The sequence below is a fragment of the Sapajus apella genome, unplaced genomic scaffold (genome assembly GCF_009761245.1).
Source record: "Sapajus apella isolate SASKATOON/1434 unplaced genomic scaffold, GSC_monkey_1.0 scaffold39, whole genome shotgun sequence".
Classification (NCBI taxonomy): domain Eukaryota; kingdom Metazoa; phylum Chordata; class Mammalia; order Primates; family Cebidae; genus Sapajus; species Sapajus apella.
Window position 1 is genome coordinate 8,273,361 of NW_022436979.1, and position 27,466 is coordinate 8,300,826.

The 27,466-nt window shown below is 37.9% G+C and overlaps 2 long non-coding RNA genes across 9 annotated transcripts in view; one reads left to right on the forward strand and one right to left on the reverse strand.

The window, feature by feature from the left end:
- LOC116565197 overlaps positions 1-27,466 on the forward strand; it is a 155,319-nt gene that overhangs the window by 35,283 nt on the left and 92,570 nt on the right. For 7 of the 8 annotated variants that reach the window (XR_004275311.1, XR_004275310.1, XR_004275312.1 and 4 more), the window contains exons 4-10: positions 9,955-10,110; positions 11,952-12,054; positions 15,052-15,273; positions 15,464-15,543; positions 21,330-21,452; positions 25,022-25,179; positions 26,049-26,153. This is a non-coding gene — a long non-coding RNA (uncharacterized LOC116565197). Of the gene's footprint in view, positions 1-5,943; positions 5,978-9,954; positions 10,111-11,951; positions 12,055-15,051; positions 15,274-15,463; positions 15,544-21,329; positions 21,453-25,021; positions 25,180-26,048; positions 26,154-27,466 lie in introns of those variants that run through there. The other variant, XR_004275318.1, reaches the window with a different exon arrangement.
- LOC116565198 lies at positions 167-5,520 on the reverse strand. The gene is made up of 3 exons (XR_004275319.1): positions 5,375-5,520; positions 3,520-3,522; positions 167-178 (listed from the first exon to the last, which is right to left on the reverse strand). It is a non-coding gene; the product is annotated as an uncharacterized LOC116565198 (long non-coding RNA).

Consider the following 27,466-nt stretch of genomic DNA (forward strand, 5'->3'; position numbering starts at 1 on the left):
AAAGAAAACTAGCTTAAAAGCAGTTTAGAGATGGGAGGAACTCTTGAACTGTCCTGCTGTTGCCAAGGAGTACCCTGTATATAAGTCCTAATAAACTCATCTCACCAAGCTGGTCTTGTCTGAGTCATACTTTGGTCTTTGCTTCCTCCCAGTTTGGGGAAAACTTTTCTATACACTTCTGGGTTTTTCTCATAACAGCAGAGAAAGACTAAGAAGGACTGGAATGGGATAGGGCTTGGAAATTGAAATTGAGTCTTTTTTTTTTTTTTTGAAGAAAGATCAGATACAAGTGAACTTATAAATTGAACTTTGCATACAACATCTACTCAAAAAGTTTCACTCAGTCAAGTATTCAGCTACTATTGATATGGAAGAAAGTAGAAGAGGGAGCACTCTCCATCCAGTTAACATATATATTTTTTAAATTATACTTTAAGTTCTGGGATGCATGTGCAGAATGTACAGGTTTGTTACATAGGTATACATGTGCCATGGTGGTTTGCTGCACCCATTAGGTATTTCTCCGAATGCTATTCCTCTCTTTACCCCTGCACCAACAGGCCCTAGTGTGTGATGTTCCCCTCCCTGTATCCATGTGTTCTCATTGCTCAATTCCCACTTATGAGTGAGAACCTGCGGTGTTTGCTTTTCTGTTTCCATGTTAGTTTGCTGAGAATTATGGCTTCCAACTTCATCCATGTCCCTGCAAGAGACATGAACTCATTCTTTTTTTATGGCTTCATAGTATTCCATGCTGTATATGTGCTGCATTTATCCAATCTATCATTTATGGGCATTTAGGTTAGTTCCAAGTCTTTGCTATTGTGAACAGTGCTGGAATAAACATACATGTGCATGCATCTATATACCAGAATAATTTATAATCCTTTGGGTATATATGCAGTAATGGGATTGCTGAGTCAAATGGGATTTCTGGTTCTACATCCTTGAGGAAGCGCCACACTGTCTTCCACAATGGTTGAACTAATTTACACTTCCACCAGCAGTGTAAAACTGTTCCAATTTCTCCACATCCTCTCCAGCATCTATTATTACCTGATGTTTGAATGATCGCCATTTTAACTGATATCAGATGGTGTCTCATTGTGGTCTTGATTTGCATTTCTCTAATGACCAGTGATGATGAGCTTTTTTTCGTATGTTTCTTGGCCACATAAATTTCTTCCTTTGAGAAGTGTCTGTTTATAATCTTGGCCCTCTTTTTGATGTTTTTTTTTTTTTTTTCTTGTAAATTTGTTTAAGTTCTTGTGGATTTTGGATATTAGTCCTTTGTCAGATGGATAGATTGCAAATTTTTCTCCCATTCTGTAGGTTGCTGGTTCACTTTGATGATAGTTTCTTTTGTTGTGCAAAAGCTCTTTAGTTTAACTAGATCCCTTTTGTCAATTTTGCTTTTGTTGCCATTACTTTTGGTGTTTTAGTCATGAAGTCTTTGCCCATGACTATGTCCTGAATGGTATTGCCTAGGTTTTCTTCTAGGGATTTTATGGCCTTAGATCTTACATTTAAGTCTTTAATCTATCTTGACTTAGTTTTTTTATAAGGTATAGGGAAAGAGTCCAGTTTTCTGCATATAGCTAGCCTGTTTTCCCAACAATATTTATTAAATAGGGAAACCTTTCCCCATTGCTTGTTTTTGTCAGATCTGTCAACAGATCAGATGGTTGTAGATGTGTGGCGTTATTTCTGAGGCCTCTGTTCTGTTCCTCTGGTCTACATATCTGTCTTGGTACCACTACCATGCTGTTTGGTTATTGTAACTTTGTATAGTTTGAAGTCAGGTAGTGTGATGCCTCCAGCTTTGCTTTTTTTGCTTAGGATTGTCATGGGTATGTGGGCTCTTTTTTTGGTACCATATGAAATTTAAAGTATTTTTTTTTTCTAATTCTGTGAAGAAAGTCAATGGTAGCTTGATGGGAATAGCATTGAATCTATAAGTTACTTTGGGCAGTATGGCCATTTTCACAATATTGATTCTTCCTATCCATGAGCGTGAAATGTTTTTCTATTTGTTTGTGTCCTTATTTTCTTGAGCAGTGGTTTGTAGTTCTCTTTGAAGAGGCCCTTCACATCCCTTGTAAGTTGTATTCCTAGGTACTTTATTCTCTTTGCAGCAGTCGTGAATGGGAGTTCTCTCATGATTTGGCTCCCTGCCTATTGATTTTGTATCTTGAGACTTTGCTGAAGTTGCTTATCAGCTTAAGGAGTTTTGGACTGAGACAATGCAGTTTTCTAAATATACAATCATGTCATCTGCAAACAGAGACAATTTGAATTCTTCTCTTCCTATTTGAATACCCTTTATTTCTTTCTCTTGCCTGTTTGCCCTGGCCAGAACTTCCAATACTATGTTGAATAGGGTGGTAAGAGAGGGCATCCTTGTCTTGTGCCAGTTTTCAAAGGGAATGCTTCCAGCATTTGCCCATTTTGTATTCCTAAGTGTGTTATTCTCTTTGTAGCAATTGTGAATGGAGTTTACTCATGATTTGGCTCTCTGTTTGCCCATTGTTGGTATATAGAAGTGCTTGTGACTTTTGTACATTGATTTTATATCCTGAGACTTTACTGAAGTTGCTTATCAGCTTAAGGAGATTTTGGGCTGAGACGATGGGGTTTTCTAAATATACTATCATGTCATCTGTAAACAGACAATTTGACTTCCTCTCTTCCTCTTTGAATACCATTTATTTCTTTCTCTTGCCTGATTGCTCTGGCCAGAACTTCCAATATTATGTTGAATAGGAGTGGTGAGAGAGGGCATCCTGGTCTTGTGCTGGTTTTCAAAGGGAATGCTTCCGGCTTTTGTCCATTCAGTATGATATTGGCTGTGGGTTTGTTAAAAATAGCTCTTATTATTATGAGATATGTTCCATCAATACCTAGTTTATTGAATGTTTTTAGCATGAAGTGAGGTTGAATTTTATCAAAGGCCTTTTCTGCATCTATTGAGATAATCATGTTTTTTTTTTTTTTTTTTTTTGAGACGAAGTTTTGCTCTTGTTGCCTAGGCTGGGAGTGCAATGGCCTGATCTTGGCTGACCACAACCTCTGCCTCCCAGGTTCAAGCAATTCCCTGCCTCAGCCTCTCAAGTATCTGGGATTACAGGCATTTGTCATTGGTTCTGTTTATATGATGGATTATATTTATTGATTTGTATATGTTGGACCAGCCTTGCATCCCAGGGATGAAGCCAACTTGATCGTGGTGGATAAGCTTTTTGATGTGCTGTGGGATTCGGTTTGTCAGTGTTTTATTCAGGATTTTCGCATCTATGTTCATCAGGGATACTGGCCTAAAATTTTCTTTTTTTGTTGTGTCTCTGAGAGGTTTCGGTATCAGGATGATGCCTGACTCATAAAGTGACTTAGGGAGAAATCCCTCTTTTCCTATTGTTTGGAGTAGTTTCAGAAGGAATGGTACCAGCTCCTCTTTGTAACTCTGGTAGAATTTGCCTGTGACTCTGTCTGGACCTGGGCTTTTTTTGGTTGGTAAGGCACTGCCTCAATTTGAGAACTTGTTATTGGTCTATTCAGGGATTCAACTTCTTCCTGGTTTAGTCTTGGGAGGGTGTATGTGCCCAGAAATTTATCCATTTCTTCTAGATTTTTTAGTTTATTTGCATAGAGGTGTTTATAGTAGATCTTTCCTGCTTTCTCATGTGGGCATTTAGTAGTATAAATTTCCCTCTAAACACTGCTTTAGCTGTGTCCCAGGGATTCTGATATGTTGTATCTTTGCTCTCATTGGTTTCATAGAACTTATTTATTTCTGCCTTAATTTCTCTACTTACCCAGTAGTCATTCAGGAGAAGGTTGTTCAGTTTCCATGTAGTTGTGTGGTTTTGAGTGAATTTCTTAATCCTGAGTTATAATTTGATTGCACTGTGGTCTGACAGACTGTTTTTTAGAATTTCTGTTCTTTTACATTTGCTGAGGAGTGTTTTACTTCCAATTATCAAGTAAATGTTAGAATAAGTGCTATGTGCTACTGTAAAGAATGTATATTCTGCTGATTTGGGGTGGAGGGCTCTGTAGATATCTATTAGGTCCACTTGATCCAGAGCTGAGTTCAAGTCCTGAATATCCTTGTTAATTTTCTGTCTTGTTGTTCTAATATTGACAATGGGGTGTTAAAGTCTTCCACTATTGTTCTGTGGGAGTCTAAGTCTTTTTGCAGGTCTCTAAGAATTTGGTTTATGAATCTGGGTACTCCTGTATTGGGTGCGTGTATATTTATGATAGTTAGCTCTTCTTGTTGCATTGATCCCTTTACCATTATGTAATGCCCTTCTTTGTGTTTTTTTAATCTTTGTTGGGTTAAGGTCTGTTATATCAGAGACAAGAATTGCAACTCCTGCTTTTTTTTTTTTTTTGCTTCCTATTTGCTTGGTAAATATTCCTCCACCCCTTTATTTTGAGCCTTGTGTGTGTCTTTGCATGTGAGATGGTTCTCCTGAATACAGCAGAGCAATGAGTCTTGACTCTTTATCCAATTTACCAGTCTGTGTCTTTTAATTGGGGGCATTCAGCCCATTTACATTTAAGGTTAATATTGTTATGTGTGAATTTGACCTTGTCATCATGATGCTAGCTGGTTATTTTGTACATTAGTTGATGCAGTTTCTTCATAGTGTTGTTGGTCTTTATATTTTGGTATGTTTTTGCAGTGACTGGTACCAGTTTTTCCTTTCTATGTTTAGTGTTTCTTTCAGGAGCTCTTGTAAGGCAGGCCTGGTGGTGACAAAATCCCTCAGCATTTGCTTATGTGTAAAGGATTTTATTCCTCCCTTGCTTATGAAGCTAGGTTTGGCTGAATATGAAACTCTGGGTTGAAAATTATTTTCTTTAAGAATGTTGAATATTATCTCCCACCCTCTTCTGGATTGCAGGGTTTCTGCAGAGAGATCTGCTGTGAGTCTGTTGAGCTTCCCTTTGTGGGTAACCTGACCTTTCTTTCTGGCTGCGCTTAATATTTTTTCCTTTTCAACCTTGGTGAATCTGGCGATTAGGTGTCTTAGGGTTGCCCTTCTTGAGAAGTATCTTAGTTGGGTTCTCTGTATTTCCTGAATTTGAATGTTGGCCTGTCTTGCTAGGTTGGGAAGTTCTCCTACATAATGTCCTGAAGAGTGTTTTCCAGTTTGGATCCATTTTCCCCGTCACTTTCAGGTACACCTATTAACTATAGGTTTGGTCTTTACATAGTCCCATGTTTCTTGGAGGCTTTGTTTGTTCCTTTTCATTCTTTTTTCTCTAATCTTGTCTTCATGTTTTATTTCATTAAGTCCATCTTTAATCTCTGCTATCCTTTCTTCCACTTGATCAGTTCAGCTATTGAAACTTGTGTATGCTTCACAAAGTTCTCATGCTGTGTTTTCCAGCTCCATCAGGTCATTTATGTTCTTCTCTAAATCGGTTGTTCTAGTTAGCAGTTCTGTAACTTTTTATCAAGGTTCTTAGTTTCCTTGAATTGGGTTATATCATGCTCCCTTAGCTTGGAGAAGTTTGTTATTACCCACCTTCTGTAGTCTACTTCTGTCAATTTGTCAAGCAATTCTTCATCCAGTGTTGCTCCCTTGCTAGTAGGGAGTTGTGAACCTTTGGAGAAGAGACTTTCTGGCATTTTGAATTTTAGCATTTTTGTGCTGTTTTTTTCCTCATCTTCCTGGATTTATCTACCTTTGATATTTGATGCTGATGACCTTTAGATGGAGTTTTTGCATGGGCATCCTTTTTGTTGATGTTGATGTTATTGCTCTCTGTTTGTTGGTTTTCCTTCTAACAGTCAGGCCCTTCTGCAGGTTTGCTGGAGTTTGCTGGAGGTCCACTCCAGACCCTGTTTGCCTGGGTATCACCAGCGGAGGCTGCAGAACAGCAAAGATTGCTGCCTACTTCTTCCTCTGGAAGCTTTGTCCCAGAAGGGCACTGCCGGATGCCAGCCAAAGCTCTCCTTTATGAGGTGTCTGTTGACCCTGCTGTAATGTGTTTCCTAGTCAAGGGGCATGAGGGTCAGGGACCCACTTGAGGAGGCAATCTGTCCCTTAGCAGAGCTCGAGCACTCTGCTGGGAGATCCATTATTCTCTTCAAAGCTGGCAGGCAGGAATGTTTAAGTCTGCTGAAGCTGCACCCACAGCTGCTCCTTCACCCAGGTGCTCTGTCCAAGGAAGATGGGAGTTTTATTTATGAGCCCCTGAGTGGGGCCGCCTTTCTTTCAGAGATGCCCTGCCCAGAGAGGAGGAATCTAGAGAGCCAGCTGACATATTTTTTTATACCTCATGCCTACTTATGATCTTGCTTGATCAGTGACATCTACTTTTAAGAATTTTGAAAAGAAAAGAATTTTAAATCTCTCTTTTGCACTGATATTTGCCTTCAAACATGCTAAACTTCTCACTTATCCTCAAACAACCACCACCAATTTCTTTTGATCCAACCATTATATCAAGTTCCTGTCTCCTTCCTTTTTCTTATCACATTTCTTAAGAGGGCAGTCACACTTGCTGTGTCTACTTTCTGAACTCACCTGCAATCTCCAATTGATTACAGTTTGGGTTTATTTTTCTTACCATTGAGGGAAACTATTTTAGTTAGGAAGACAATGACCTGTTGCAGTTCAAATCCAACATTTAAAAATTCTGCATCCTATTTAACCTGTGGTTAGCATTTGACACTATGCCACATCTGTGTGTCAAGATTTGTTTTTTAAAAACAGTTCAGCATTGTAAACAAATATTTTTTAAGCTCTATATAAGGAAATATTGCTGGAACTGGAAGTAATAAAACTCCTCCTTCTTGAGATCTGCTCTAATGTGTTATACTCTACACATCAGTTAATGCCCTTTGTATGGTACTGTGTCATTTCTCACTTCTTTCTTTTTCTCAACTCTCAAATCCAGGAGAATGTCAAATCCTGAAGCTTCTACCTGAGAAATATTTCTTAGTCATTCTTCCCAGCAGCGACTGTGATAAGAAGCCCTCATTGTTCTCTCAATTAGAAAATGTAATCGTCCCCAATTGATTTTCCTGTTACTAGTGTCCCCTACTTGAGTCATTTCTCACACTGTAAACCAAATCCAATGATACAGATATCTTTCCCATGAAGTTCTCTGTCATTTCTCTGTTGTCTCCAAGATGAAGCTCCAACACCCTATTTCAGGATTTCACAGGGTGGTCCCTAGATCAGGAGAAGCAACATCTCCTGGGAACTTACTACAAAAACAAAACCTTTGATCCTATCTCAGAGCTATTGAAGCACAAACACTTTGGTCCAAGGTCTATGATGGAACAAACCCTTCAGGTGATTCTGATTCATACTAAAGTTGGAGAACCAGCGCCCCAGCTGACTAGTAGAATATCCTCTTTGTGCAGGCTGCTCCCAGACTTCACAACCCCTCTTGCATTTGTATTTCTTTTGCACTTGATGTTATTTTCTCATTTGCTATGTCATCTTGCAAATGCCAGACTTTAGGACTGACCTTCCAGACTGGAATACCACACCGAATGTTTTTTCCTGGCAAATTGTTATTATTTTTTCACTATCCATTTCAAATCCTGTGAGATTTCTGATCTCCCTCAAGATTCATTCTTGCTCTGTCTGTCCTCCATTGGTATTTTGTTCACATCTCTGTAATAGCATTTACCGTGCCATATCTTAATTTATATTTCTATGTAATATTTTCCTCCTAAGACTGTGAAATTCTTACATATAGACTGTGTCTTGTTCATCTTTGTACCCCTAGTGGCCTAGCTTGCTGTTTTCTGTTTTTCTCTCTCCTTTTTTTTTTTTTATTGGCCATCTCTTTACACAAAAGTTTCGAGCGTGGGAAACTATTTTCAAAGTGAAATATTTCAACTAATCACCATAATGGTAATCAAGAAGCTTGGCAACTATTACAACTTTGTAACAGCCTTTTTGCATATCAGAGGAACCAGTCTCCTGTTGCTCTTTTGTCCATCTGAGTACATAAAATGACAGTAATTAATCAAGACAGACTGATTCCTCTCACACACTTGCCATGTGTTCTTTCTATTCTACTTTATCCATGTGCCCTGATAGGCCTCTTTTATACAACTTCCTTTGTGACCCCCAGATTCCAACAACAAGGATGTAATGTTTCCCAGGTGATTTCTTTCTATTGTTCTAAGATCCTGTTTCATTAGGTGCAGTTCTTTCAATTCCCTCTCCTGATTTTTAAAAAACCAGATTGCTATTTGTGATGAAGAAACACTGTGTGGTGAAGAGATGAAGGAACCTCAGGGTTTGAGCTCTGTTTGATGGCCTAGTTCATTAAAATACAGCCCTCTCCCCTTGATCATACTTAATTCTATAAGATGGACATAAAAGCGTCAATTGTACTCCAGGTGTGAAAATACATTAGTTTCAAAAAATGGGAGCTGATATTTTCAGATCAGTTTGGAGTAGCTTTGCCATTACTATGAACTTGTGATAGGTGTCTTCATGTTTCCATAGCTTGATGTTAAACTGCTTAGTAAGTAACTATACCAAAGCACCAAATTTAATTTATTAGCTAAAAAGCTTAATGTAGTTTCAACTGGTAATTTTACATTTACAGCAAAAATCATGTGCCTTGTTCCAGAGAAATGAAATTAGAGAGTTAAGCCAAAACAGATTATTTTAATTACCAACTAAATAGGTTAGAACACTTTTCGATTAAAATCTAGCAAAACAAAATCAGCAAATAATTTTTAAATGATCTCTTAATTTCATCAGAGTATTAAATATTCTTTAATGACTTCCACAGATTTATTTTATGATATGCAGAAAACCACATCTGCAAAACCAGAAGCAGAGTGACTTCTTAAAGTGATTTTTATTGTCATTGATAGGGACAGATTTTTGACAGATCTCTTTGTTAGATCTGAACTGTTAGAGCCGTTTCTTTTCCAGCAGCAAGTAATTCCAGCTTGATATAATGGTTCACATGGACGTCTAGTTCATGCTAAATCTAAAGCCCTGTTAAATTTACTTTATGTAAGGAAACCTTAGGGTCGACCAGCAGCAATTTCTTATGGTAAAGAAAGAGAACTATTGCAATACTTTGAATTCCAAGTAAGTGAGAGACAATAAATTTGAGTCTCTCTGATGTTCCACTTCAAGATAATAATAGATCTATTCTTAAGAAGTACATAAAGCATAAGCATTTCGAGCCATAGTATCTATGAAAAGGACACATTTGGAGACCAGTTGTTCGAGGTGCCGATGTGCTGTCCATATGTCTCAATCTGCTGTGATGAGCAACTGAGGCCATATAAATCCAACACTTTTTCCCCCTGAGGGCTCTGTATAATCCTTTCCATGTCAAAGGCAGAAAGGACATTATCCTACAACAGATCTCTGCCCTTGAACTTTTTAGCCTCTGCCAACCATGAGAGTTGTTAACTACCCATCATAAATTGCCTTCTCTGAGCATTTCCAAATGTTTGCCCCCAATTTTGCCTATTAGGATGGTGTATCCATTAGAAATATTCTGAGGCAGGAGAACAGTCTCATTTTGTATCTTAAAAAATAGGTGTAGGGTCATTCCTGTAATCCCAGCAATTTGGGAGGCTTAGGTGGGCAGATCACGAGTTCAGGAAACCGAGACCATCCTGGCTAACACGGTGAAACCCCATATCTACTAAAAATACAAAAAATTAGCCGGGCATGGTGGCACATGCCTGTAATCCCAGCTACTCGGGAGCCTGAGACAGGAGAATTGCCTGAACCCAGGAGGCAGAGGTTGCAGTGAGCGGAGATTGTGCCACTACACTACAGGTTGGGCAACAGCAAGACTCCATCTCAAAAAAAAAAAAAAAAAAAAAAAAAGATGTAGGGATTACGCTGACTGTGGGAAGGAAAGAGAGTAGCAATTTGCCTTCTACGAGGAGAAGCCCTGAGGAGAATTTATCCTTGTCTCACGATTGTCTTTTTCTAGCATGAAAACAGGTATTCAGACTCAATGATAACTAAATCAACATCAGGCTCCTACTACGGTTTTTTCCTTATTATTAGTCTTCTGAGAGGGATGCTCTCCGTGAGCACCCTGGAGAGTGCTGGCTGCATCCTTCTTGGAGAAAGGCAACAATGCTTGGTGAGTGGGTTATACCTTGTGCTGTGAGGTGTGTGTGTGAAAATTGTAATGGACAGCTTTTCTATTTTCATCAACCATATTATATCCCTTGTAATTTAGCCCAGAAAACTAGGTGGAGGATAAGAAACCACTTGTGATATTGTGTGGGGCATCTGAGTGGCCAGGATATTAAGTGCCCTGAAGAATGCTGGAGAATGTTCAGCATTCTTCAGGGGAACTTGATAACCGTGATCTCTCCATGAGGAAGACTTCTTGGCAAGTGTTCCTTGATAAGAAACCTGGAGTTAAAATTAAGAAACCTGGCTGCATTTAAAAATTATAATTTAGTGAAAGTGTCTAGAAAAAAGAACCAGATACTGTTTGTGCGTGTGTGTGTGTGTCTGTGTGTGTGTGTGTATGTTTTAGGAAGGAAGTTACTTAAAGAAGCACTCGTTTCTCTCCTGCAGAACTAGTTAAAGATTTTTGGTTGATTCTGATTGAATTGGATGGATTCTTAATACTATTTCAGGCTGGTAATGCTGGTGGCTAAAATGGATGAAAAAGTGTTTATATGTTAACACCTACAGCCAACTGTGGCTTTTATTTATTCATTCAACACATATTTATTAATCATGTGTTAACCCTTTAAGTGAAGTAACTTTGTAATGACCAATATGCTTTTGTTCCCTGTTTCTACTTTCTTCAGCCCTTTTCTACCTATAAAGCCAACCTCCTCGGCTGTTTATCAAAGTACCCATTCTATTTTATAGAATGAGATAATGACCAGCTCTAGAATCACTAATAATGACTAATTACATCTTTAAACTAAACTTGTTGTAATTTTACTTTTTAAATTTTATTTTTATTTTTTTTTCTGAATTAGCATCCCATATATATAATTGTATTTTTTTAACAATATCAATAAAGGTGCCTTTATTCTGAGAGCTATATGAGGTGATTTGATCATATTATTCACAGAATTATAAAGTTAGCAGAAGAAAATTATTAAATGAAACTCTAAATTTTTTGTTAAATTGGTGACTGGTTATTAATCTTGTTACATTAATTTGTTAAATTAAATTGGTGACTGCTTATTAATCTTGAAGATAGGAAAGAAGATGTTCATGGATTAGTGTTGGTCCTGAGAGGACTTACTGTCTTGTTTAGGAGAAAAGGCTCACGAAAATTAATCCAAAACAGAATATAGTCAAGTTTCAAACTGTATGTTTTATAGATGTTCAGAGAATTGTGTTGTGTTGATTTTTGTTAGCATGAAAGGCCTTGTAAAACATGTGTGAGTAGAAGCCAATTAGAACTGATTATGGTTTGTTTGTTTGTTTGTTGTTTTGAGATGGAGTCTTGCTCTGTTGCCCAGGCTGAAGTGCAATTGTGTGATCTTGGCTCACTGCAACCTCCACCTCCTGGGTTCCAGTGATTATCCTGTCTCGACCCTTCGAGTAGCTGGGATTACAGGGTCCCGCCACCATGCCGGGCTAATTTTTGTGTTTTTAGTAGAGATGGGATTTCACCAGTTTGGCCAGACTGGTCTTGAACTCCTGACCTCAGGCGATCCACCTGCCTTGGCCTCCAAAAGAACTGAGTGTTTTTACAGGCTCCATCCCTTATTCCTGGAGTCATCTTAGGGAAATTTTCTGACATTTTATTGCCTTAGAACTCTCCTCTGTTAAGTAGAGAGAAAGATGCCTCACTTACTTGCCAAGAACTAATGAGATACAATTTTGAGAAGTCATTTTTTTTAATCCCCATAATTTTCACCAACCTTGATAACACTAAATTTGCCTCACTCGAATACAGCCATAATGGAATGCTGTTAGAACATAGTATTCTAATATTCATTCCAGAATTCCTCTCTGTGAACTGTTTCTGTTCAGAATCCCTGTTCATAAATACTGAGAGTGTGTCAGCTGGTGACTCCAGAGGAAAGGGGAAGCTGCTATGCATGAGGTAAAAGGAAGAACGTGTTGTTTTGCTACTCAGAAGGGCAGGGGAGGAAAGTGGGATAAAGCGTAGGGAGCAGAGAAGAGACAGGCCAGCAAAATCGAAAAGCAGGTGCTGCAGAGAAAGAGTCAGGAGAGAAACTTCAGTGGTGAGTGATAAAAATGGACCTGGGGGACAGGATGATACATAAGAAGAGATGTGCTTTTGCCCCCTGTCTCTCCAGTCATCAGGAGAGTCTATTGAACTTACAAATGCTTTGTTTCCATTTTTGGCAAACACAATAAAGGAGCTGTTTTATATCTGGCAGTACCTCATGTTGACCCCGATAAAAATAAGAAACAAGAGCCCAAGAAGCAGAGGAAGTTAGGAGACAGTAAGTCGCTCAGAAATTAGCCAGTGATCATGCAAGGGCTCTGGACTTCTGTAGCAAATGGAAATGTGAGGTTCATTCTAGGTTTATGTAAATACCCAAGGGTTAAATTAACTCTCTTATTGGATGTGACACCAATTTGTAAGGACATCAGAAAATAGTCCACATTGTTTCAAAGTTGGCTCCCTTACTTTTTAATATATATCAAGGTTTAGAATATGATACCCCAAAATATGGCACCTTGGCATAAGCAGAAAGCTCACTCTCTGACTTTCTCCAGCCTTCTCTCCAGAGGCCGTAAAAATCATTCTCTCTCCCTCCCTGTGGAGAATGAAGACTGCTTTGAGACAGGTGTCCTACTTTATACCCAGAGAAAAGGAATGAAGATATATACAACCAGAGCAGAATCGGAACAAACAGGCCTTCCTAAGTTCCCCCAGTTTATTGATCATACCCTTTTTGATCAATCAGAATTTTTTGCTTGTTTGTTTAGGAGGCAGAGTCTCACTCTGTCGCTCAGGCTGGAGTTCAGTGGTGTGATCTCGGCTCACTGCAACCTCTGCCTCCCAGATTCAAACTGTTCTCCTGCCTCAGCCTCTCCAGTAGCTAGGATTACAGGTGCCCACCACCACGCCTAGCTAATTTTTATATTTGTATTAGAGAAGAGGTTTCACCATGTTGGCCATACTGATCAATCCAACTTCGATGTGACTGTCCATTCTTTATCAATCCTAGGCATAAAAATACACAGCTTTTCCTAGGTCTTTGGGTCTTCATGTCTGAAGTTTCCTGTGTCACATAAAATTTTGGTTAAATAATTTTGTTTTGCCTTTCTCTTGTTAATCTGTCTTTTGTTATAGGTGTCAGCCACTGACTGTCAACTTTACAATGGGTATGCAGAAGATTCTACTTTTTCTCTCCTGCACATCTAATGAAATTCTTCAGTTTAAATCCTTAGGTATAAAGCAGTAATATCCCTGATCTTTGTTTTGTACTAACAGTCTTGACTTTTCCTAAATCAAGTACATCCTTGTGGATTATTACTCTCACCTACGTGGTCTTCAGAAAAGAAAAATAAACTTACTCTACTGGAGATCATGATGAGACAATATTCTATAAGCGGAGATGCCTTATAAAACTGTTTTTGTTCCATTCGTACACAGCTATTTTTAAAGTTATATTTTTAAAATTCACAGTTCTTACTCTTTGAGACTTCAATTACAAAGTCAAGTATGGCTGTTCTTAACATTTAATTCACACTTGAGGCCAGGAGTTCAAGACCAGCCTGGGCAACATAGTGAGACCCTATCTCTACATTTTTTTCTTAATTAGCTGTGCATGGTGACATGTGCCTGTAGTCCCAGCTACTTGTGAGGCTGAGATGAAAGGATTGCTTGAGCACAGACATTCAAAGCTGCAGTGAGCTATAGTCACCCTGCTGTACTCCAGCCTGGGCAATACAACAAGATCCTGTCTTGGAAAAAAAAAAAAAAAGATTCCTGCATTCAACACCGTTGCCTTTCATTTTGCCTGTTTCCTTTTCTTCCCAACTGTGACCTCCTTACTGAGTTATGCTCAAGGTCCCTGATTCCTTTTCAGATAGTCTCTGTAATTGGAATTGGAGGTGTGAGAGGAATACACATTCCCACAGAGCCTGCTGCAGCAGTGTAAGCCTTATTCACACAGGCAAATTTTAACTGTGATGTCATCTCAGTAAAATGTTATACAAGTTTGGTGTCATTTAAATATTCTGTGACACTGACCAGGCATGGTGGCTCACGCCTGTAATCCCAGCACTTTGGGAGGCCGAGGTGAGTGGATCACCTGAGGTTGGGAGTCTGAAACCAGCCTGACCAACATGGAGAAACCCTGTCTCTACTAAAAGTACAAAATTAGCCAGGTGTGGTAGCATATGCCTGTAATCTCAGCTACTTGGGAGGCTGAGGCAGGAGAATCAGTTGAACCTGGGAGACGGAGATTGCAGTGAGCCGAGATCGCACCATTGCACTCCAGCCTGGGCAACAAGAGCAAAACTCTGTTTCAAAAAAAAAAAAAAAAAAAAAAAAACACTCTGTGACACTTTCAGAGGGCACTTTCCAATACACAAAATCATCTCTTGCATTATCTGAGGAATGACAACTCTTTTTTAAAAATGTTTTTAAAATGACCCTGAAATTCCTAGAAAACCAAACCAAACCAAAAACCTCACTATATTTTTTATTTTACCAGAAAATAAACATTTTTTTCCCTAGTTATGTTTAGGTTGTGGTGAGAGTTAAATAATATGCATGACATGAGAGAACATTATTTACCATAAATCTTTGTATAGACACTCCTATTTGATTAGCTATTTTCAGAATATCAGAAACTAATAATTCCCCTTCATTTCCACAGGCAACAGTGATCCTAGACCAAATTCCTTCTTTTCTCTCTCCAAATTGGTTATGATCACACTTTCTCAGGTTGGTCAACTATATTTAGGCATGAAGGAAAAGGAGAGCCAGGCTGTCACTTGTCAAAAAAAAAAAAAACACAGATACAATGGCTTTTCAAGTTAGTCTTGGAGAATTTCATGATATTCCAGGGTTTTTACTGCTTCTGTGAGTAAATTTTTTTTTCCTGCTCCCATGTAGGAAATTGTTCGGCTTTGGCAAGCCATTTGGGCCTTCATTTCTGCTGTTTTGAATGTACCCCTCTCAATTCCATGCGTGGGAAACCAAATTCCCTATGTGGCAGTCTTGAACTCCTGACCTCGTGATCTGCCCGCCTCGGCCTCCCAAAGTGCTGAGATTACAGGTGTGAGCTACCGCACCCTGCCCCTATGTGGCAGTATGGAGAGGTGGAATGTTTAAGAAGTGAGTGTATCATGAGTGCTCTGCCCTCATGAATGAATTAATCTACTCATGACTTAATACATTGATGGGTTAATAGATTAATGGGCAATCATGGGAGTGGAACTGGTGGCTTTCTAAGAGGAAGAGAGGCCTGAGCTAGCATGTTAGCATGCTCAGCCCCCTCACTATGTGATTGTCTGCACTGCCACAGGAGTCTGCACAGTCCTCACCAGGAAGAAGGCTCTCACCAGATACTGAGCCATGCCCTTGGACTTCCAAGCCACCTGAATTGTAAGAAATTTCTTTTCTTTATAAATTACCCAGTTTCAAGTGTTCTTTTTCTTTTTTTTTTTTTTTTTTAATTATACTGTAAGTTCTGGGGTACATGTGCTGATCTTGCAGGATTGTTACATAGGTATACACATGCCGTGGTGGTTTGCTGCCTCCATCCCTCCATCATCTACATTAGGTATTTCTCCTAATGTTATCCCACCCCCTGCTATCCCTTCCCTAGCCTCCCCACCCCTCAACAGACCCCAGTGTGTGATGTTCCCCTCCCTGTGTCCATGTGTACTCATTGTTCAGCACCCACTTACGAGTGAGAACATGCGGCTTTTGGTTTTCTGTTCTTGTGTCGGTTTGCTGAGGATGATGGTTTCCAGATTCATCCATGTCCCTGCAAAGGACATGAACTCATTCCTTTTTTATGGCTGCATAGTATTCCATGGTGTATATGTGCCACATTTTCTTTATCCACTCTATCATTGATGGGGGTTTCGGTTGGTTCCAAGTCTTTGCTATTGTAAACCGTGCTGCAATGAACATATGTGTGCATGTGTATTTATGATAGAATGATTTATAATCCTTTGGATATATACCCAGTAATGGGATTGCTGGGTCAAATAGTATTTCTGGTTCTACATCCTTGAGGGATCACCACACTGTCTTCCACAATGGTTGAACTAATTTACACTTCCACAAACAGTGTAAAAGTGTTCCTATTTCTCCACATCCTCTCCAGCATCTGTTGTCTCCAGATTTTTTAATGATCGTCATTCTGACGTATGATGGTATCTCAATGTGGTTTTGATTTGCATTTCTCTAATGGGCACTGATGATGAGCATTTTTCATACGTTTTTTGGCCACATAAATGTCTTCTTTTGAAAAGTGTCTGTTCATATCCTTTGCCCACTTTTTGATGGATTTGTTTGTTTTTTTACCTGTAAATTTTGTTTTAGTTCTTTGTAGATTCTTGATATTAGCCCTTTGTCAGATGGTAGCTTGAAAAAATGTTTTCCCATTCTGTTGGCTGCCAGCTCACTCTAATGATTGTTTCTTTGCTGTGCAGAAGCTCTTAAGTTGAATTAGATCCCATTGGTCTATTTTGGCTTCTGTTGCCATTGCTTTTGGTGTTTTAGTCATGAAGTCCTTGCCTATGCCTATGTCCTGAATGATATTTCCTTTGTAACTGAGCACTGTGATAAATCCTCCTAATACTTTAGCTCGCTTGTTCCTCATAACAATTCTATTTTACAGATGAGGAAATGGACTTAGACTAGGAAACTTGCCCAAGGCTTAGGATGAATATATTTCATCTTGAAAGATAGGTGTGATTTGAGCTGTCACTGGCAATATCAGACTTTTTATATCAGATTTGATTGATGATAGATGACATAAATTGGGTTCTTAATATGTCAAGCATTTTTCTAAGTTATTAACTTATCTTCACAGCAACATAAGAAGGGAGGTAGATTATTACTTGTATTTTGGAGATGAAAAATGCAGACATTGAGGGGTTCAGTAGTCAGGCCTCAGAGGTCCTATAGCTAGCTGCTAAAAGACCTTGCCAAAATTTAAACCATGAAAGTCTCTTTAAGGGTGTGACTCTCTGCTGATTTGTTATAGAGCCTTTTCTTTAAAATCAGGTTTGAACCTGGCATGTGATGTGAAGATTATTTAAGATTTCATTTCCCATTTTGAATAATTTTCTGTGTATTCCTAGCCAAAGACATTTAATGTTAGTTTTTATTTTGATAAAGTTATCTTATCAATATTTTTATATTACTGTCATCAAAAGGCTGTTGAGATTAATTATGCAATCTGTTTAACTAAATGATGAAATAAAAGTCACATGTACACACCAACACACTCAACTGATTTATAACAAAGGTATAGTAACAATTCCTGGAGGAAGGATCTTCTTTTCAACAAATGGTGCTGGAGCAATTGGACATTTGAAAAAACTCACCTTGACTAAAGCCTCATACTTTACTAAAAAATTAACTCAAAATAGATCACAGGCTTAATGATTAAATTTAAGAATATAAAACATTTAGAGAAAAATCAGATAGAGAACATCTTCAGAGCTAGGCAAAGAGTTCTTATTGATTACACCAAAAGCATGATATGTGAAAAAAAGTTTTTTTTTTTATAAAGTGGACCTTGAATTAGTCCATTTTTACATTGCTAATAAAGGCATACCAGAGACTGGGCAATTTACAAAAGAAAGAGAGATTTAATGGACTTACAGTTTCATGTGGCTAGGGAGGCCTCACAATCATGGTGAAAGGCAAGGAGGAGCAAGTCACATCTTACATGGATGGCAGCAGGCAAAGAAAAAGCTTGGGACAGGGTAACTCCCCCTCATTGAACCATCAGATCTTGTAAGACTTATTTACTATCATGAGAACAGCATAGGAAAGACTCACCCTCATGATTCAATAACTTCCCACCAGGCTTCTCACACAGCACATGGGAATTCAAGATGAGATTTGGATGAGGACGCAGCTAAACCGTATCAGACTTCATCAAAATAACAAAGTGCTTTGTGAAAAACCCTGTTAAGAGAATGAAAAGACAGTGAGAGACAATATTGTCTGACACAGTGAGAGACAATATTTTAAACCCATATAGGACAAAGAGATTGTATCTGGAATATATAAAGAATTCTTGAAAGTCAACAGTTTTAAAAATACAAAATGATCAAAAGACAGACATGTTTCCAAAGAGAAGATGTGGATGGCAAATAAGCACAAGAAAAGGTGTTCAGAATCATTTGCCATTAGGAAAATGCATTCACGCTACAGTGAGACCACTGAAAACCTATCAGGATGGCTAAAATTAAAAGTAGTGGGCTGGGCATGGTGGCTCACACCTGTAATCCCAGCACTTTGGGAGGCCAAGGTGGGTGGCTCACCTGAGGTCAGGAGTTTCAGATCAGCCTGGCCAACATGGTGAAACCCCATCTCTACTAAAAATACAAAAATTAGCTGAGTGTGGTGGCAGGTGCCTGTAATCATAGCTACTTGGGAGGTTGAGGCAGGAGAATGGCTTGAACCTGGGAAGCTGAGGCTGCAGTGAGCACGCATCATGCATTGCACTCCAGCCTTGGCAACAGAGTGAAACTTTGTCTAAAAAAAAAAATAGTGATAATGCTAAATGCTGATGATAATGCCAAGAAACGGAATCTCTTTAACTTTGTGGGAATCAAAAATGATAGAGTCACCCAGGAAGTAGTTTGGCAGTTTTTTAATAGAAATATATATACTATTTTTGTAACTTCTGATGAATCTGTATTTCAAATAAAAAAGTACCTGTCAAACAAAGTAAGATAAGAATGGCTTGTTATATTTATCATTTTGTTACATGGTTTAAAATAACATCATTGATATACTCATAGTAGATGTGTGTAGTTATTTTTAAAAAAGATTTTGTCTCCAGCTGCTTCATATTAAAATGTCTGAAACATTCTAGCAATTCAAGAATAAAAGTTTTCTTTAAAATGTTAATCCTGACCTGGCAAAATGCTTTTTTTTGAAAAAATTCTAAGAAACCACTGGGTGGCAGTAAAGGCTTGGGATTTTGTTCATTTGCCTGTTTTTTTGGAAAGCAGAGAAAATAAGAAACTAATTTGGTTCTGCTCTTAGCAAATTAAAAAAAACACTGTAATGATAGATATTACTGGTGATTGGCGAGATTTAAGCTGCAAATCCAATCATTAAGAAATAATATTGGTAAAGTTAAAACAATAAATAACACACATTCTGAGGGATCAGATGCAGAGTAAAACTGTAAAAATAAACCTTGGGCCAACAATCCAGGAGAAGGACAATTTTAGAGCAAAAAAGAGTTTGGCATTGAGTGTTATAATGGCATGTGGGATTTTCTGATTCAAAATTTTACTGGCTTTCAGAAAGTCTAAGCAACTCCTTTATTTTTTGGCTTCCTCCTGTAACCAGGTTGCGTGATGCAGGGGCTCTGCTCCCTCCCGGATTTCATGCTCTTCAAGGTTCTTGGCCTTTTTTGCCCCAAGAATGGGAGAAGGGGCCCTGGAGGTGCAGTGAGCTTACCATTCAAGTAAATATCGGACCCAAAGAGTTAGCAGAGAGTGATTTATTAGGCGGAGAGAGAGCTCCCATGCTGCCATGGGAGGGGAATCCGGAGGGGATATCCGCACAGGTAGAGAGGGAAAGACTGCTCCCAAGTTGTTGCAAGAGGGGATCCCAGAGAGGGAAATCCTTATAGGTAAGGGAGCAGGGGGATTTTAGCCCTGGAGTTATTCCTTCCTCGTTCACGTTCTTGTCCAATGAGAGGAATTCTTTCAAACTTCCTCTGGAGTGATTGATCTTCAGCTCAGATCCTAGATTGGTTGCTTGGGCCCACAACAGAGCCCCTCCTCTCAGGGCTTCTGGGGGGCTTTCTGAAGAAAGAAGCTCACCTGGAATTTCTACTTAGGCCATGTGTGGGAAAGTTAGACAAAGAACTTTACCTTTGAAACCCCTCTGGTCCCTGATGGGGATGTAGATGGAGTTATGGCGCTGGGAAATTCTTGCCTTTGAAACACAGGCAACTTTCCTTAACACAGTCTCTTTCAGTGGGGCTAACAATGAATTAGACAAAATCAAACTGCTCTTCATTTCTTATTTGGGAAATAGTCTTTCTCTTTTAAATTTATAGATTAAAGTAATCCAGAATATGAGGAAAATTATAGATTGTCCTCTATAGGAGACAGAATATATCACATTTTAAAATATGGTATCACATTTCAAAGTACTTAATGTCTTTTCATCTTGACAAAGCTGAGGGAAAATCTCTATACAACCTATTGCATTTTTCATAAAATTTACTTGCCAGGAGCAAATTAAGACACTGACTTTAAATAGCAAGTTTGAAGAGATCCTATGCTTTTCTCCACAGCTTAACCTCATTAATACATCTCATTCTAAATATATATTGTCATCAAGGATGAGGCACTTATTTGCATATGTTACTGTTCTTTTGTGTCATCCTAATGTCAGGTAAAATAAAACAATGGATATTAGATCTGGCCCTACCCAGGTAAAGACACATTCAAAATCTCTGCTAAATATTTGTAACAGTATTATCAGAACAGATTTCCATGTGAATCAGGTATCAAAACAATTTACAAACAAAAGGTCCAGTTTTTATCCTGTCTTCTAAACCTTATGGCTGCAGGACAATGAGGATGGGGCAGAATGTCTGCAATGAGACAACTACAGTGAAGTTGGGATAATAATGCATTGTATCGTTGTGTGATTTGAGTGTGAAGTGCCATGAGAAAGCTTAGCACTGATCCTGTCTCAGCAAATACCCAGTACTCCTTTCTGCAGTGAGTACATGGTTGAGGTTAGAAACTCATAATGCATAGTAAACTCTTAGCACAGCAGACTGTTTAAAGTTAAGGATCCAGTATTAATGTCTTGGTGGAGACAGAAATCTAATATTTCCTCATATATTCTTATTTACATCAGCAAATTTAAGAAATATGGTTTTCATATTTTCATATTTCATATTTCAATGTAGTCATACTTCTGTATATCCACTTTCTATGGAAATAGCAAATTAAGCTTTCTGAGGACTGTGGATGTCTGTAGGTCTGTTTTTTTCACTAGAAGCATAAGATTGATTATTTTCTTTTTAGTTCTGTGAGTCAACCATACAATAGTTAATTCACAAATAATATGGCTAAGTCTACTATAATTGTTTGGTAACAAGTTGAAGCAATTAAAATGTCATCACCACTTCAATATTGATTAACTTTCTACTTTTTCCTTAGCTTTGATCACAACATTATCTTTGATTTCAAGACTGAAATGTTTCCTGAAGAAAATTCTCTGGAGACCCCAAGGCCAATGAAGAGAGAGTGACAATTAACAGTGATTCTTAAAAATCCACTGGGGTATACACTTTTTTTTTTTCAAAAATATGTTAAAGCATTTAAAAACCTTTCATAAAATGTATTTTTCATTTCTCTTCACTCTACTGACCTCTATCCCTACTTTTTCAACTCCTACATTTTTCTGTTTGTCCTTTGCTTGTGAATTTGTCACTTAACATCCTGTCATTGGTTCAGGTGAATCTTTTGGAGAGGACATGTAATACAGATAGCTGCAAACAAGCATTCAGATAATCTGGCCTTGGCACTCAAAGTATAGATGTTACTTTTATGAAGATTTCAGGGTTAAATACTATTATATTTAAATAAAGCCATGACCTTACCCAGATGATTAGAAGATGCATTTCCTTGAAGTTGGTCTCTACAATCTTCTAGCAACAACATTTAAATGACTTCTTTTTAATACTTTTAGGAAAAGTGATGGAGGAGTAGATTAATATTTTACTGTAGGAGTTAATTTGAGTCATATGTGCAGCATCTGTACCCTAAAGCAGCACACTCCTGAGAAATTGCCTGAATCTTTGCATGAAAAGAAATTGTCTACTACATCATAAAGAGGCCCTTTGGAACTATACTTACAGCAAATTTCAATACTTTATGCCTTAAAATAGTACTGTGATAGATAAGTCAGAGCATTCCCCCAAAAAGTGTTTGATGGCAGTGACCTGATTACCAGGACTTGTAATTTACATGGAACCTATCTCAGACAGTTTCTTAAACAGAATCGCATTTGTGAAAGGAAAAGAAAACAGGGTTACCAAAGTCACTAAGCTAAAGGGAAAAGTCAAGCAGGGAACTACTTAGGGCAAACCTGCCTCCAGTTCTATTCAAAGTCATCCCTCTGCTCGCTGAGATAAATGCATATCTGATTGTCTCCTTTGAAAAGGCTAATCAAAAACAAAAGATGCAACCATTTGTCTCTCACCTACCTGTGACCTGGAAGCTCCCTCCCTGCTTGAGTTGTCCGGCCTTTCCAGAGAGAACCAATGTACATCTTACCTATATTGATTAATATCTCATGTCTTTCTAAAATGTATAAAACCAGGCTGTGCCCTGGCCACCGTGGGCACATGTCATCAGGACATCCTGAGGCTGTGTTATGGGCAAGCATCCTCAATAGTATAATCAGCTATAAAACTCTGACAGGTGCTCTTGAATGCAGTTTTCTGATAACTTTGGAGACTATAACATCAGAATAGAGGAAAAACGCAGGACTCATAGGAAGCTGAAATGTTCATAAATATCAAGTAGAACAGGAATTAACTGCATGGACTGAACTAATAGACAACAGAAGTAATTGTTTTGACTTTTTGCTTAAAATGTTACTAGTTCTTTGTTTTTCAGAGTCAAGGAAAAGTTTCTTTTGAGCTATTGACAGTTTTTAACAATTAAGTATATTTCTATGAACAAAATTTGGAGCATATTTGTTTCTCTCTACCTGATTTCTCCAGAATTTGGAAACTATTTATGAGTATTCTTAATTTATGGCAATATAGTTATTTGCATAAGAGCAAGAACAATCTGTTTTCATTTGTAACAGGACACAATTAGAGAAACTGGTTATTTTACCAAGGTTTGACTGGAATGGAGTGTTTTCCTTTAAGGAATCAAACTTGACTTATACAACCGATAAAAGCCTCTTGGGAAAACTGGCCACATATCTTGTCTACACAGCCCCTGTACAGAGTTCCTGACCTGTGATAAGTAAAGAGCATCACTTTCTGACAGACCCAGGGACCCCAAATTATCTTGGGACCTCAAGAAAAGAATTCACCCAACTCACACATATTTGATGGTACGCACATGATGGCTGGGCTTGGCTTTAAATAAATCTTATCTGAGATTCCTTCTAAGGAACAAACTTCTATCAAAGCCAATTTGTATTTATTTATTGTTTATTATTATTTTTTTTTGAGATGGAGTTTCACCCTTGTCACCCAGGCTGGAGTAACCTTGGCTCACTGCAACCTTTGCCTCCTGGGTTCAAGTGATTCTCCTGCCTCAGCCTCCCAAGTAGCTGGGACCACAGGCACCCACCACCATACACAGCTATTTTTGCATTTTAGTAGAGATGGGGTTTTACCATGTTGGCCAGGCTGGTCTTGAACTCTTGATCTCAGGTGATCTGTTCACCTTGGCCTCCAAAAGTGCTGGGATTACAAGCATGAACCACACTGCCTGGCCCATCAAAGCTAATTTAAAAAGCCTGTATGAAAAATAATTATTCTTGCTGTACTTTTTACAAATAATCTGGCCAGGTGTAATAAAGCAAACGGGTTCTACCATGATTTGTCTTTAGTAAACATGGGAAACTGGAAAGAGAAAAATTATGTTTTAAAACAATAGTACACCTGTTGTTGGATTCTTGTCTTGCCTAATGTTTTTCAGTTTTTTTAATTTTCTACAGTATTGACTGAATTCTAATTTTTTCTGACTACAAGTCTCCAAAATAGTGTTTTCAACTTTTCTTCTTCTTTCTTTTCCCTTTCCCCTGCATTTTTCCTATTTGGAAATCACCAAGAACATAGATTTGCTTTCTTAAAGCCCCTCGATCTGAATCTGGACAACTTAAACTTTAGAAGAAAATAACAGCATAAGACACTTTCATACCTGCCTACTGATATATGGAATTCTGAGGAATGTGGCCTCTATGGATTTTCCAGGATTGCTATTTTGTTTGTTGTTATTTTTCTCTCTTCTTCTCCCTAGTTTCTCTTCATATGACTTGTGACTTCTCAACCTTCTAAAAATGGGCTTTTCTAATATCTTGGCACTTACTAGGAATAAACCATTCTAGCCATGAGACATCAGACAAAACCTGACACCAGAGACTCATTTTCTTTTAAAATTCTTTCACCAAAAGATTTTTTAAAAGAAAGGAGTTGGGGGTGGAATGTCTGCTAGATATAAGATGCAAAAGCCATATAGCTTCTTTATGTCTCAATTTCCTTGTCGCTACATTATTAAATTTGTATACTAATATTTACTAGTTTGCAGAAGGGATCAAATGGGAAAATTTGCCTAAGGTACTTAGCATAGTATTTGTTATGAAGTAACTTATTGTCTTTTACATAGTGCATGTTTTTTGAGGCACTGGTTGCTAAATTAGTAATTTTTGGCCAGCACCCGGGTCCAGGTTATCTGAGGCTTTGCCATTCGAAGTGTGATCAGAGAAACAGCAGCACTGGCTTCATCTAGGAGCTGGTTAGATCTACAGAATCTCAATCACAGTTTCTGGCCTAGGCCTACTGAACAGAGAGTTGCAATGTAACAAGATTCTGCAATTTTTTTTTTTATGCACATGAGATTTTGAGATGCACTTAAACATAGGGCATTTTCTCATTCTTATTGGCCTCTGTAATAGGAAAGTCAGCTTACTTCCTCCCTTTCTATCCATCGTACTATCCCTCTGTGTCTCAATACACATACAGATACATACAGGCACATACGTACATCTATATATGTGTTTGTATGTGAATTTATATGTATATTCATTATATGTATGCTTTGTGCCAGGCATTATGATAAAAATTCAGGTCTATTAGTGAACAAGGTTGTCTTTGCTCTCCTAGAATTTGAAATCACTGGAGGACAAGCATCATGAAGAAAAGGGGAATCCCTCTGAGGACATAAAGTTGAACCAGGAATAGGTAGCAGGAGGATTCACAAGAAAGAAGGTAGTAGACATCCTCCCTGAAATTCATGAATTGGTCTTTCTACATAGCCAGTGGTAAGATCTGATGAGCAGTCTCAGCCTCATGACATTAAAAATGTATTTCCATGAGCTTGGGGAATCCTATGAATCCACGGGTTATCAGTTGAATCAGTTCATTCAATAATTCTTGAGGTATCTTGGTCTAAATTCACTTTGGTGTGAGCTCAAGGGAGTCTCTAATGGTTCCATTAGAAGATTCAATTTATAGCCTCTCCTCCTAAACTATATTAGGTGAATGAAATTAAGAACTCTCAAAGGGAAGCTTGCTAATTAGAGCTTATTTATTATCAAGCTTTGTAATCATACAGATTACTATTATCATTATATCATAGATTTCAAATATATAGTAATATCAATAATTATTCATTAGATACTAGTGGATTATTATTCAACAGATAGCCAATAATATCACGTTATAAAATATGTAATTGTAATTTATAATATTATTCATGCATCATAATCAGATTTGTGAATGGCTTTGATTTTCTATTCCAAGATATAATAAAGTATAAAGCTTAAGCTTTCCTCACAGATGTGGTTCCTCGGTTGGTTGTTCCTCTATTCCGTCGCCTGATCTCTGATCCCAGAAGTTACTTACCAAGGGGTCAGTACATAAATGAGTTTCATAAAGTTCTCCAAACTGAATAGGACTTTGTCTCATATTGCATTGTTACACAGAGATTTGATATTTTTAAAACCTCCAATATCAGAGAAATAAGGAAGCACATTTGCTAACCTAAGAAAAGTAACCTTTTTTGGGGGTCTGAGGAAGTTAAGGAAACTGTTTTTGGCTCTTAATGGGTGTATTGACTGATATACATGCTTGCATTTACTTTTAAATTGTGTGCATATTGAAGTCTTCCCTCTCTGGCTTTTATTCACAGCAAAGCATATGGACCATTTTGAGGGGTATACTGATTGGTGAGCATTTGCCAGTACTCAAAAATCCTATCTGGACACCATACCACCATATGAGAGAAGCTTATGAGGTAGGTACTGTCATTATTACTATTTTTTAAGACAGGAAACTAAAGCTCAGTAGTGTTTATCACTTGAGCTTGTGATGAAATGTTTTACCCAAAAGAGGCTGCATAGTCCAAACACTTAAATACATCCAGTAAAGATTCACCTAGATTAATTGCTCTTTACCCAGTCCGAAGGTGATGATAGGATAGCCCAGTTTTCTTTGGGAATATTTTATCTTACCACATTTTTTTTCAGCTACACATATTCTTAGCTATCTTTTGTCTGAATTAGTATGGAAGTGAAATTTTATTTCATTTTACAGCAGCTTTATTGTGATATTACTTCCATACCATACAATTCACTCGTTTAAAGTATGAACTTCAAAAAAAGTAATAATAAAGTGCAGAAGATCAAACACCGCATGTTCTCACTCATAGGCGGGTGTTGAACAATGAGAACACATGGACACAGGGAGGGGAGCACTACACACTGGGGTCAGTTGGGGGGAAATAGGGGAGGGACGGTGGGGGGTGGGAAGCTGGGGAGAGATAGCAAGGGGAGAAATGCCAGATGTAGGTGATGGGGAGGAAGGCAGCAAATCACACTGCCACGTGTGTACCTATGCAACAATCTTGCATGTTCTTCACATGTACCCCAAAACCTAAAATGCAATAAAATAAATAAATAGAAAAAAATAATAAAGTATGAACTTCAAGATTTTTAAATGTATCATTCCATTTATTTTATTTTCTTAATTTTTAAAATGTATAATTGACACGTAATAATTGCACATATTCATGGGGTACAATGTGATGTTTCAATATATTATATAATGACCAAATCAGGGTAATGACGGTCTCTATCACTTTAGACATTGATTATTTCCTTGTGGTGAAAATATTTAGAATCTTCCTTCTCTTCTAGCTGTCATGAAGTATATACTATGTTGTTATTTGCTGTAGTCACTCTATTGTGTGGTAGGACACCAGGACTTATTCTTCTGGTCTCATTAAGCTGGTACTGTCAATTTTTAAGGAATCCTGTTCTAATTTAATTTAGTCCCTGGACAGGGAATATAATTTATTTTCCTTTTTGTTTCTATATAATTTATTTTGTCTATTTATCACCTTACTAAAAGATCACCCGCTTGCTAGCTATGTAAACCTGGGTAGGTTACTTACTAGCTCTGAATCTCAATTTCCTCTTCTATAAAATTGAGTACATAACAATAATACATACATCATAGTGTTGTTATAATAAATCATGAGTTAATTTTTTAAAAGTTACTATAACAGTGCTTCGCATATAATAAGGGCTATGTGTTTGCCAAGAAAAA